The sequence below is a fragment of the Eutrigla gurnardus genome (genome assembly GCF_963514095.1).
Source record: "Eutrigla gurnardus genome assembly, chromosome: 5".
Classification (NCBI taxonomy): domain Eukaryota; kingdom Metazoa; phylum Chordata; class Actinopteri; order Perciformes; family Triglidae; genus Eutrigla; species Eutrigla gurnardus.
In genome coordinates this window covers 5,696,035-5,705,801 of record NC_139919.1, presented here as the reverse complement: position 1 = coordinate 5,705,801, position 9,767 = coordinate 5,696,035, and the positions used below count along the sequence as shown (strand labels likewise).

The following is a 9,767-nucleotide window of genomic DNA, read 5'->3' as shown; positions in this document are numbered from 1 at the left end:
ACACATTTATCTCAACAATTCAATGAACACATTCAATGAACCTATTAATGAACTCACCTGAAAGGAATTTATGTGGCTGAAAATTGCATGCAGCAATGCCTTTGTCATTGGGATCTATAACATGCTATTAATAATAACATCGTTATGCCTATCATGTTTTTGCAAGTTATATTTGGGTTCTGGGGAAATTGTATGACATATTTATCATAGTTAAGGTAAAATGTTGGTCTAATTCTCTGATCTAAAGACAATTATACAGGCAAAAAGAAACACACATGAGATGTCCTCGCTGGGATGTGAACCTGTGATGCCCACATTCGGGGGCAGGAGCATCACCACGCACCCAACTGGGGGCTTTAGACAAAGATATGGCCAGTCGGTCTTAAACAAAATAAACAATTTATTCATATTTTTTAATTGCAAGCATGTATTCTTAGACGCTTGATGAAAATATAGTCTGTTTGTACTTCATATATGTAATTTTTGGTCTTTCACGTGACGAAATCAAGAGGACTACACTGTTAGAAATTACCAGCATTTCACAATAATTAACAGTATTATTTTACAGTAACTTGTTGTAATTAAGTTCCCCTGTAATATCCCAATGAATACTTGTAAAAACTACAGTATCTTTGGATTTTTACAGCATCTAACTCTAATTTTACAGTAAAATACTCCAATCAAAAAATCAAAATCACAACAAGGTCTGTAATATCACAGCAACACAGTAAAAAAAAATGCAAGGTACAAAATACTGTATTGAACTATACCCTGGGAAGTCACATGACATAACCGAACTTGGTTTGAACTGAAGGCGCGGCGGTTTCCCTCTTCACATCCCGGCTGAATGGATGTGAGCAGCATGCATAACTGTGTTTGCAGCACTTATACTAGCTAGCAAACGGCTGCTAGCACGATTAGCAACGATTTGCTACGTGAGATAAGAACAATAAGACGAGAGAGAAATAAGAAGGAAAACGAACGGGAAAGGAAGTGAAAAAGTTTGTGTTTAATGTCGCTACGTGTACATTTCAATGTGTTATATGGTTAGACCATGTAGCCCAGGTTTGATTTGAAGCTGAACTGGTCAGTAGCGGGCCGTTGTTTCCAGTCGGATGTCTTTTCGTTACGGACTGTTACCGATACTGTTGTCGTCATGTTCGCTGGCGGGGCTGGTCTGCTCTGGGTGAGCGCGTGCGGCGGTACATGGAAGTGTTTTGCTGCATATTAGCTTAACGTCGCCGTCACTATTCTCCTCTCATGAGTGGTCTTTCCGCACCGAGACAGTGGGTTATCTGTGTTAGCCGAAGCTAACAATACACCCGCATCCTCCAGTTCAGCTTCATATCAAACCGGGGCTATATGGCCGAACATAACGCACTGAAAAGTACACGTAGCGACATTAAGCACAAACTTTTTCACTTACTTTCCCGATCGTTTTTGACTATTCACTGCAGAGCAAAAGCGGTTTTGCCGAACGGTAGCCGATCTAAGCAGGCTAATGACTAGCTAGTCTATGGGGAATATAGCGGCTCCCTGCATCGTTAGAGATATTCCACATAGAGCAGCTGCTCGCCATGCATTGATAGGCTACTATTCTGCAAAAATTCTTTTGCTCTCGGTCAAGTTTCAGCTAGGGATAATATTGCAGTACACCCAAAGGTGATGCCAGATCATGTTTTTTACAACATACTCATGATCATAATCTGCATTCAAACTGAAATTCGTATTGTTGGTTGCCTTTGTGTAATTTCTTCTTTTTCTTTTTTTTCTAGGTCATCAGATGGTGAGGCTAACCATCCTGTTCAGTGTCAGGCTAAGAGTGAGGAGAAATAGATCAGGTAGGTGACGAGTTAAAATGCACCACAATGTTCCACTGTAAATTGGTTGGATGTGAGCATGTGTATGAGAATGTGTATAACTTTGTTCAGCACACAAAACAGCATACTAATGCCCCCTATTATTACTACCAGTGTGGGGTGCCTGACTGCTACAGAAAACACACAGGACTGCAAATTCATATGTTTAGGCAGCATAGGTCCTACCTGCAGGCTGCTGGGCCTATACCACCTGACCCATCAGCTCTACCACCTGACGCATCCTTGAAATGTAAAGATTTTTTATTCAAATATTTAAAATGTAAAATGAGTGATTACATTAGACACCAGATTTACTACCTCTGACAATGAACAATATTTATCCTTCAATGTTAAATCCATGCTATTGTGTGTTACTATGTTACAGCCATGTGCCACTTTTACACCACTGCTGTGGACATTAGTACTCCAGAACGCCCCAGCACCTCCTGCTTGATCATTCAAGGTAATGTTACTTGGATCTAGTATCGACATTTCTAACTCAGTATTTTGTTTTGATTCTAGAAATCTACATCACCACAATAAATAATAATAATGATAACAAATTACATTTGTATAGCCCTTTGTATCTGAAGCAGATCTCAAAGTGCTCATAACACATGATGTTGTATCTATTCATTTTCAGGTGACATGATGAAGCCCTCTGGATGGCTGATATCCATCGAGGGACATGTCGGGATAGGCCCACACCCTTTGTTTTTACATGGAGTAGCTGCTTTCTTCAGCAGCTATTAAGTCTTCAACCTCTAGTATCCTGCTGCTGGATCGGCGACGCTGGAGTTCATTCAAAGGTATTGTATAAAGATCTCATTTAACCTTGTAATTCACATTATATTACAGGCTTCCAACTCAATGATTGTCTTGAGGTCTAAATTGCTGACAATGGAGGTACCTGAGGCTAGCCTGGTGAGACCATCCTGGAGTCCGTTTCACAAAGCAGGTTTAGTGAAAACCTTGAGTTAGTTAACCCTGAGATAAGGGAAACTCTGGTTTTTCGGTTTCACAAAGCCAGTTCAGCATAAATCTGAGTCAGTTACCCGGGTAACATACTCCGTGAACCTTACCTGCTCGCTAGCAGGTTTGCTTCAACAAACCCTGAGTTTCTCCCTACATGTCTCCGCCTTTTTCCGGAATCTGAACCAACTCTGAAAAAAATGTGCCATACTTTCCAACCTAATCGATATGGAAATAAAAGTGATTCTAGCAGCTTTGCGTTGGGAGACAATTTTGATTACCTTTCCTTCCAATCACATTAGATATTATCTAAACAATATTCTCCGACATTTTCAACATTTCATATCGCGGACATAATCCGCAACCAGATTCTTTGCGGAGGTAGTGTTTTTGCGAACGGGAGATTTATGAAATGTTTAAGTACATTTCTGTGTTGAAATACCTGCTTATATTTACTGTTTAATATGTGAAATATGATTAAAATCATATGCCTTAGTCAACGTATTTGCGCAATATTCTTATGCTTAATTTTCAATTGACGCCACTTTCTTTCTGTGCCTGGGGGGGATTACACCCAATGAAAATGTTAATTAATTCAGTGCGCTACTTTGTGAACTGCGGCGTTGCTAACCATTACACCACAGTGTCGCTTTGCAAGTCTGACAATAAAGACTTATTACCTTTAGATCAATAGACTGTTTCATTCAGTTATACACATTAGATCGGGCAGTAATTGTCTGCCACGCTAACTATCGCTACTTTGCTGCAGTTACGTTGCTCCGCTTTCTCAGGATGAGCTTGTTTTCTACATAAACACTCAGTAATATCTAACGACGCTCTCCCCGTTGCCATGGTGAATCGTAGTATCAGAGCTCCATTGATGATGGCTTTATAGAGTCGGCAGGCACGCGCGTAACTCAGAGTTTACATACTCAGAGTTGACTGAACTAATTCAAAACCGCTGTTCTGAAACAGCTGCCATCTCAGAGTTGGTCAACTCAGAGTTCAGTGTTAGGTTAAGAGTTTGTTGAACCTGCTTTGTGAAACGGGCCCCTGATCTCGCGAACTCATCCATAAATCTATTTAAAACTGAAACTATCTTTGCTTATTAACAAGTGCTTCCTGGGCATCAATCCTGGAAGAGGCTCAAAGACCAAGGAGCGGACAACAATGAACCCTCATGTGAGCGCCCTTTTGAGGAAACCTATTGACTGGCCATCATAGTGAGACAGGTAGTTGACTCGCAAGTTTCTGCACAATTTCTATGCATTTTAAGATGGCTTTGGAAAGTTTGACTAGGAAGTTGAATTTCTTGAATTCTTGAATTTCTTGACATTTGCTGTATGTTGAAAAATATTTATTTGTTAATAAATATGCCATTGGGCTAACATTGACTTTACCTCAGAGTTGTTTGTTGGGGGGGGGGGGGGGGGGGGGGTGCTTTACAACAATGCATTGTAATATCACAATACTGAAATCACAGTATATTGCTGTAATCCTTACTGTGAAAGTCATGCAAAAATTATCCAATAATTTATTGTGAATTCACAGTACACACTGTAAAAGTACAGGGCCTTGTTGTAATGATGTACAGCAAAAGGTTGTAATTCCCCAGTAATGTACTGTAATATCACAGTAATTGTGTTGCCATAGAAGCTGTAAAGTTACAGTATACAGTTGTGCTTTTACAACAATGCATTGTAATATCACAATACTGAAATTACAGTAAATCGCTGTGACTTAATTCACAGTATATTGCTGTAATCCTTACTGTGAAAGTCATGCAAAATGTATCCAATAATTTATTGTGAATTCACAGCGTAAAAACCTTCTGCTGGTACAGTTGTTTCCGACAGACGGACTTCTCTGAAACCCCCGCTAAAGTAAGCCTGATGGTTAGCCTGCCCCGGGGCAGGCGAGTTTGGTCGGATAAATTCCCATGGTTACTTAGCGGAGAGTGCCTCAAGTCACGTTGATGGAACGCAACTCTCGCTTAAGGTAGCGAGGCTTATCGAAATTAGCCCGGCTTTGCGCTTAGCGAGTTTGATGGAATACCCCTCAAGCTGTCCCGGTAGCACCGTGACACACTATATTTAAATAAAAGTACACAATATGCTGTACCTTAAGCTCATCCAGGTTTCACCAGGCCGGTGACCTGCTTAATGCTGTGATGACACCTTCTACAAGAGGAATAAGAAAATATACTGAATATCACAGATGCATTAATTTTGTCCCAACCTCTCAATAAATCTCAAATGCATGACTTACATTCCTAAACTCTGCTCAAACTATGCACCGTGGCCATACAGTGACGAGATGAAATAATGGTGTGCCTTTACGGCGGCCACTCTGACCAACCTCGAACTGGGCTCTACGGGAACACATGCACATGATCACATGATAACATTTTTCATGCGCTCTTAAGTTACACTAATTTAGTGATAGAATACAGAACCTACTGCAAACAATTTCCTGCCATCTGTCATGCTGCTGCTTACGCTTCCGTGTTGCGCCGGTAGTAAAAAGGGAGAGGATGTACCCAGCTTCCGTTGTCCCTAAATAACCTCCCGACTGGAAGAAGAGCATGTGAGCTACGTTGGTTCCGACATAGTCAGACCTCCCCACTACATTTGTTTGGGCTAGCTTGATAGGTTTGCATTTGTGTGTATTGGATCAAAGTTCCTTTCAACCTTTCAACTCTATCAAAAATATTTAGTTCAAAGTGATTTGTACAGAGAAATGTTTACAGTTAATGTTTCATTTGTTTGACATAATTCTGTGTGAGAACTATATGCAATGTGTTATAAGGTGCCAGCTTTGACCATAAGGGCGAGATTGTGTGTGATCAGCGTATTTTATACAATTAGGGAATCACATTACGAGTGGTTCTATTGGAGGCCCCTCCTCGGGATCCGGTTCAACTAAAACCACGCCCCCTGCGTGTAGCATAAAGACAAGGCGTTTCCAATAGCTCGTTGAGTAGAGTAGGGTTGGAGAGGGGGCTTGAGGTCAAAGCTGACGCTTGGCTGGCTCCCCCCCCCCCCCCTCTTTGCTTCATTTTGTTTTGTTTCTTTTCTTCGTTAATTCTCCTTTTTGCATTGTTCGGGTATTGTTATTACCAGTAACATTTTTATTCTTAACAACTAAGAGTCCCTACGAAGATTGCTAAGTATTATGGGTAAGCTATATAATTAGTTATCCAAGATTCAACGTCACGCCACCGGTCACTTCCAGCAGCAGCAACCCGAGGCTGAGACGGCCTCCAAACCAGGCGACCAGCTAGGAAACCCCATGTGAGGATGGGGAGCCACCTATCCTCCCTGCCCTAGTGGCGAGGAGAGGGGCATTGTGGGTGTGTCCACTGCCTGGAAATGAAGCCGTTTCAAAGGTCTATAATCTGTTTATGTTGCCATCGTCCCAATTTTGTCCGTTGGATCGATCCAAAGCTGCTTTTCCCGAGGCATTATCATGGAAGCCAGAGGGGGAGATCCAATCTAATTCTGCGCGCCAGCAATATTCCACAAAGCAATATAACCAGACTGCGATCATATCACATTCAAAAGGAAAGAGCAATATTTTCCCATCATTCTCCTCTTCTTTCTCTCTTCCAATCCTCCACTAATGCTGGCCTTTTTTTCTCCTCTCCCAAGGCTTTCCTCTCTTATTGCACAGAATGAAAGGAATTCAGTCAAGTGCTGACGCTCAGTTTCACCACAAGGCCAGTGGCTCATCTAAAAGTGTCCTGTGGGGGAAATAGTTCCTCCGCACCATCTGTCATATAATTTGATTAATTAGCCGTTGGTACCAGTGTTGCCCCCCGCAGTGGGACCGAGGGTCGGCACTCGTCCATCCCTCCATCCCTCCGTCTGTCACACACAATATCTCGGATGCTGCTTATCAGAATTTGATGAAACTTCAGAGGAGGATATTTGTCACTGCTCCGAGTCTCAGTTGGGCTGCACCAATATTAAATATTTTAGAGTTTACGATTATCTCGGCCAGAATTATCGTTGCCTCAACTTGAGCCCCACTTGGAGAATTTGTACGAACACTATTTGTACTAAAAACCAAAACAAATATAAAGAAGCTGAACTGAGGATATTTATTTGCAAATATATATGTATAAATCTGAGCTGGAAAGCTTAGATTATTGGTTTACAGCTGGTTGAAATTAAACCTGAGGGGTCAGGAGACAATGGAGAGAATAACAATGAGATGAAACAAAACATTTCTGTAGTACAAATTGAGTTTTTAATAAGTTGTAGAAATACATTTAGGGCATACTTTTTAGTTTAAACTCTTCAGGCAAAACAATTCAATCTGATACATATATATCACTCTTTGGACTGTTTGATATGCAACCTCTGACAAAATTGTTTTTCTTCAAATTAGTCAAAATATTTGGCAACCAGCAGACTAAATAATAAATAATTAAGTATAGATCCAAGCAGATAAACAAGCCACATATGTAACATTTGTCTTTTTAAAATAAAATTCACAGGAAGTTAGATTTCGGCAACAAAACCACTTAGTTAGGTTGAGGAAAAGAGCATGGTTGACTTGATGCCTTGCTGAATTGCCTTAAAGTTGCATTCTCTCTACTGGCCATCAGGGGGCACCGCCTCTGGTTGCAAAAAGATATCTAATTGTATAGTAGACTTAGAGAAAATAAGCCTACTTAGTAAACATGGTAAACATGAGTTTATGGTCTCTAGGATGTAAAGTTGAAACCTTGAATTATGAAACTAACGTTAAGAATCCAGAACGTCCAGAATCCAGATGGATCCAAATCCAGTGCGGTTGCTGCTCTGATGCTTGTGTTCATCAGATCCACCTGTCGCTCTTCATCAGTCCAAATATGGTTACTTCCTTCACTGGTTTTAAACACAGCCAAAATCAAAGATGTTCGGTCAAAATGCTGAACTCGTCAAAACTGTCGTCCACAAGCCAATGGTTGTCACAGTGACTACTTCCGCTTTTTATATATAGTCCATGCTCTGAAATTGTATGGTTGTGTAATAATATTTTACTTTGCCGAGCCTTAACGGTTAAGGTTTATTTGACTGTGAGTGTTCAAAACAATTGCTTTGATTTGATTGCCTTTTTAAGCATATTATCATGAAGTCGATTCTTAATAATTCTGTCAAATTCCGAAAGCGAAATCCATTTCAGAGAAGATCTTTAAAATAACTTGGACCAGAAAGCCTGTCCTACAGTGGTACAATATTGAACAATTATTCAACTAGTTTATGTTAAAAAATGTAGGTATTGATAATAGTCTGGCGTTTGGAAGCACTACCGCTTTTGTCCACAGGGACCGCCAAAAACAACACAGAGTTAAAGTTCCTTGCAGTAGTTTTAAAACCAAATTGAATATTTACAAACAGAAATATTTCGACTCGCACATGCAAACACATCATGAAATTCAACATTTCAGCTGCAATAAAAATATGTTTTCGAATGGTTGTCCACAAATCAACACACAATGAAAGTGAGCTTTAAAACGAGAGTAAACCAGAAAAATGTCTAGTTGCACGTAAAATAAAGAGTAAACTTTCAATAAAACTGACATGATGAGATTTCCAGACAACAGCTCCGGCCTGAAGGAGTTGTTAGTGCAGAAAGATGTGTGACTTATTATTATTATTAGTATTTGTGTGTTGGATCCCTGCAGGAGAACACACACACACACACAGATCGACATCAGAGCCTCACCTGCTCCGACAACCGGTTCACCACTCAGGTGTACCAGCAGGCGAGCAGCAGCATCCAGAACATAATTTCAGTTGATTGCAACATTCTTTTCTTATTAATGTGTCTTTTATTTTGGCGGACGAATACTCATGCCGCCTCCCTTCCCACAGGAGAAGGTTGGCTCTCCTCACACCAGTGGCTGTGAAAAACAGCAAATTTTTCATTAACAGGATTACCGTCCAACAATATAAATACAGGCGAGTGTGCGTGTGTGTGTGTGTGTTGCCTAGGCTGCCAGTGAATTTAATCACTAACCATTCCCTTTTATTTTTCTTCCACCGCCAAGACGTGAAAGCCAATCAGCCTACTCCAATATGTGCTGCATCTCGCTGCCAGAACTGATTGAGAGTCTCAACAAGCGAAGGCTAAGCGGAGGAATGTTCTGGCAGCCTGCGGGGCGAGGGCGTTCGTTTTGTTTCCTGCTTTAACTAATTCAGCATCTTTTACTCACAAAGGAACTTGAAACATTGGACCAATGAGATGGCTCACCTCCTCAGCTGACTGTCCAGAACGTTCACCTGTTAACTGCCGTTCACTGTGCCTGTAGATCATTTTAAGCCTAAAAGACAATTCAATAAAATCCTCCAAACGTCTGAAAATATGGGTAGAGTCAGTACATATGATCATGGTCGTATGTTCTTTTCATTTGACTTGCTGTGGTTTCTCAAAGACAGTTTCCACTGCTCTCATGACACAGTTTAGATGCAGAGGTTGCTATGACTGTCATATGTTCAGTATATTTACCTCAAAGTATAAAGAAAGTATATCTCAACCTGAACTAGCTCAATAACAGTGAATTTAATAAAGTTAATAAAAATATAGAAGCACATTTCATACACTAATGAAATAGACTACATTATATGAATTTGGCTTTTCATCAAAGCAACTTACAATGGAGTATAATTATGACTAAAATGTCTTCATCTCACAAGGAAGTGCCTCCTATAACTTTATGTTACCAAACAAGCAAACTGCATAATCAGTTACGTTTCAATGGAAACAGAGTTTTAAACATTAATGTTGAAAAGTAACAAATAAAAAACTGGTTTGGCTTAAAATATGCGTTGTTGTTTTGGTTTTTACGCCATTTGAATTTCAAATTTAAATTAAATTGAACACAGAACTTTCACCCAGGAGACCGTTGACTTGCTGCCCCATCTATCCACGTGCTCACTATGCACG

At 40.4% G+C, this 9,767-nt stretch overlaps 1 long non-coding RNA gene across 1 annotated transcript; it reads left to right on the top strand.

Annotated features, from left to right (window-relative positions):
* Positions 1 to 779: 779 nt before the first annotated feature.
* Positions 780 to 2,101, top strand: LOC311013941. Its single transcript, XR_014597205.1, has 3 exons — positions 780 to 853; positions 1,784 to 1,841; positions 1,974 to 2,101. It is a non-coding gene; the product is annotated as an uncharacterized lncRNA (long non-coding RNA).
* Positions 2,102 to 9,767: the final 7,666 nt, after the last annotated feature.